Below are 3969 nucleotides of genomic sequence, written 5' to 3'. Positions count from 1 at the left end.
GTATAGCTCAGCGGCCTCTGCAGGCCAGGTGTCTCTGCATCCAAATTCTTCTCAGAACTAACAGTGCATTGGTTTTTTCTTTACCATAAAAAAGCTGAGTCATATTGCATAGGACTACCAGAAACTACCTCTGTGGAAAGAGAAACTATTTATATTAAATAAAACCCTGCTGCAGGCTGCATCTGAACATACTTGCACTCTGTGACCAACACATGGAGACAGTTTATGGAACTCAGGACCACAAAACCACAGCATTTGCCACATAAGAGGAAAGTGGAGAATGGAGAAGAAGAGTAAGTGAGTGGAAGGGGGCTCTGGTTCATTTTTGGCTACAGAGCTGATTGGAGAGGCAGTCCCATCCTTCTTAGAGCCCCTCCCCACTGGGGGCACAAGTGGTCTGAACTGGGGGCACCAGTTCCTGTGACGTAGAGAGTGCAGCCCCGGCTTTCTGTGATTTTAGCTGCATTCATGGCATTGGGGAGGTCCTGCTTGTTGGCAAACACAAGGAGGACAGTGTCCCCGAGCTCGTCCTCAGCCATCATCCTAATGAACTCCTCACAGGCCTCATTTACACACTCTCTGTCATTGCTGTCCACCACAAAGACCAAGCCTTGGGTGTTCCAGAAGTAGTGGTGCCACAGTGGTCGAATCTTGTCCTGACCACCCACATCCCCATGGTGAAGCTCATGTTCGTCTCTTCAACAGCCTCCACATTGAAACCTGTGGTAGAAATAGTGGTCAAAATTACACCAAGCTTCAGTTTATAAACAATCGTCATCTCTCTGGCAGCATCCAAGCCCACTATGGGAATACACATCTCTTTTTTGCCAAAAAGGCCCTCGAAGAGGTTTGTAAAGATACTCCCCATGCTTGTGCATGCAGGGAACCAACACTGGTCAGAGACCTCAGCGGTAGCAGCTCCGAGGCAGGCGTTCATTTCATTCCCACATTAATATCTTTTCAAAAGAGTTAAAAGCATCATATCATAATGATATATGCACACTCATCTTTACAGCAGCACAATTTGTAGCACATAAAGAAAATGTGATTTGATATACAGTGGAGTTATTTCTCTTTTTAATTTTTTATTCATTTTAATGAGAAAAAATAAAATAGCAATGAAATGATTGGAGTTATTTCCACTCTCACAGAATACATGCATCCATAAAATAATTTGCTTCTATTTCAAGCTGTTGTTCCATTTTCAGTGTCCAAAGTTCTCTCACCCTCATATTTGGTTGCAGCTTCTAATCTAGAGTAAAACACTTTCTTACTATTATGTGACATGCACAATGGCGGTGATGACCTACTTAGGGCAGAAACTAAATATTCTTCTTCAAGGCTCTTTGCAATATTCTTTGCAAAATCTAGAAAGCCCTTTGTGCTGAGATCACCTGGGGTGTGGCTAGGCAACCAGCCCTGAGAATGCCAGGATTAGAGGCTGGATTACACCAGCAAGGACCCTGTGGGTTTGGAGCAAAGGGAACAAGAACTGAGAAGAGGTACAGGAACTTTTCTGACCCCTTGCATCTATACATTAGAACAGTTGAACTATTTCATTATGAAGGTGTTTTATCTTTCAACCAAAATATCCTCCATGTAACATCTTGGCTTGAAGAATACTGTTGCTAGACAAGGAAAATTATCATTAAGCCTTAAAATATAACAAAATTTATCTTGCAAGATTTTGAACCTGGCTGGTAGCCAGCACTTCTTTCTTCTCTTTCTCTCTTTTGGAAGAGTGATGTTTATTCCATGCCTGTCTTATCTTTCTATTTCAAAATCACACAACTTGGGGGCGGGAAGGTTGGAGCTCGGAGGAGGTGCTGCTGGTACAGGTGCCCTAACACTGCTGCCTGGGTAGGCGCAGCGCCCCTGTGACCCCCCCCCAGGTCGCCCTCACATTCAAGGTAAGTCGGACAGCTGTCAGCTCCCTGGAGCACCACTGCGTGGCCCAGGCCCTGACCTCCCATTGTGTCTTTGTTGCCGCCAGGAGGCGACCACCCAGCAAACCTTGCACTGGAGTCTTCACACTGTCCCTTCTCCACAGCCCGCTGCCCACTGCCTGCCACCGACCTTCTGAGCAGCCCCTAAGCCCCCTCACAGCCTTTCACAGCAGGCTCTAACCCCTCTGGTCATAACGTGGCCTCTCGCACTGTGCCTCAACCGCAGCCAACTCCTGACTGTTACTTTGTTGGACGCTAGCGTCTGCTTTCTAGCCCCTTTGATCCTGTGCTGTCCTGAAGGAATCAATCATCGTTCCTATTTTTTAAAATTTAGGATCTTGCTAAGTGGCTAAATTGCTCAGAGTTGGCTAGAGCTTGTCATTCTCCTGCTTCAGACTCGCAGAGTGCTGGGCTTACAGGCAAGCACCACCTGGAAGCTTTTTGGGGTGGTTGCTGGGTTTTATGTTCCTAGAAGATGATGGTAAAGGGCTGATCAGTTGCTACTGAGCACAGTTGAAGCAAAACAAGATGTCAGCAAGCTCTTCAGGACAAGGTTTTCAAAACAAAACTAGAGTTGCAATCTTAGCAGAGCTGGACAAAGAAAACAGAAAATTACTTATGCAGAACCAATATTCAACAAATCATCCAGGAGCTAGTATTGCGCTCTCCAGGCCATCTCTGAACAAGGACTTGCAGGATCATGCCGAGCAGCAGCATACTGCAGCCCAGCAGAAGGCAGCTTGGCAGCATGCTCACACACATTCATCTGATGCTTCATAACTCAAGACTCTGCATTTGGGAATCTTATTCTCCCTGTTTTACCACGCCTTGACCCAGAATGAAGAAAATATCTGATGAAAGTGACTGCAATTCCAAAGGCCAAAGCTACTCATTCACTGCTGTACAAACTGACTTTCAGAATTCTGGTGAACATACATATTTTTTGCTTCCTTAAGAAAGGAGAAAGTAAGTGAAAGCGAGAAGAGGAGAAGGATGACGGACGCGTGGAAGCTGTCTCGTTGAGGAACTGATGATACTGCCCTGGACTACAACTTGTTTGTGATACCATTTGGTTTTTAGCTCTAAATCTGATAGTCATATAAGATGAGGCTCCACCCTAACAAGGTGGGCTGAGAATACCATCTACAGTTAGTTTTCAAGAGCCATTTCTAGTACTTACTTTAAAAAAAATAGGATTTTTTTTAAAAAGTTGATTATTAGCTTAAGAAATTCATTATCTGTACTTTATGCTTTGGATTTAGGGTCAGCATATAGTGCAGATATATTCTTTGTTAACTCTTAACTAGTTCCTTTGTTGTCCATTTTAAAAGGAAGCCCAAACTAAGTTACTAACCAGTCTTAATTTCTTTTATAAACAAATGCAATTATAAATGGTGTAACTAAATGTTATTAAAAACAAGAAATGTGGTGGACTCAAAAAAAATCACACAACATGTATGATTTCACAGGTTTATGACTAGAGTGTTACTTTTCCTAGGGATAAATTGTACAATAAATCTCACCCGCACCTTATTTAAAAGAGCCTTTGGAGTTTAAAGCTGACGCTGGGGTGGAACTTGTTGTGTTCTTTAAAATTTGTTCAATGAGGTGAATAAATTTCACATATGAGGAGATGAGTATGGGCAGCTGGGAGATGGGATGTTATGGGAAGAATTGTGTCCCTTCAAACACTTCATTTGAGTTCATCACCAAATGTAGCTATTGGTAGCTTCAGACAGGCTCCTTACAGTAGTGATTGAGGTTAAGTAAAGTGATTAGACTAATACTACTTTGGGAACGTACATTGATGTTCTTACAAGAAGAGGAAGAGACACCAGAGAGTTTTCTCTGTATGTCTATCTCTGTTTCTACCTGTTCTCTCTCTCTCTCTCTCTCTCTCTCTCTCTCTCTCTCTCTCTCTCTCTCTCTTTTAGGGTAGTGTCTACAGGATGTTCAGAGTCTCACTACTAGATTAGACTTGTAGTGACCTGCCTGTTTCAAATCTCCCAAGAGCTGGGATAAC

The 3969-nt window shown here is 43.4% G+C and overlaps 2 pseudogenes; one reads left to right on the top strand and one right to left on the bottom strand.

The window, feature by feature from the left end:
* Positions 1-319: 319 nt before the first annotated feature.
* On the bottom strand, positions 320-868 carry LOC101566030 (annotated as a pseudogene).
* Positions 869-2415: 1547 nt separating this feature from the next.
* Positions 2416-2929, top strand: LOC101565630 (annotated as a pseudogene).
* The last annotated feature ends 1040 nt before the right edge of the window (positions 2930-3969 follow it).

The sequence above is a fragment of the Octodon degus genome, unplaced genomic scaffold, assembly GCF_000260255.1.
Source record: "Octodon degus isolate 3935 unplaced genomic scaffold, OctDeg1.0 scaffold00346, whole genome shotgun sequence".
Lineage (NCBI taxonomy): Eukaryota > Metazoa > Chordata > Mammalia > Rodentia > Octodontidae > Octodon > Octodon degus.
Note: the sequence above shows the minus strand (reverse complement) of the source record. Positions and strands in the feature narration are given on the sequence as shown.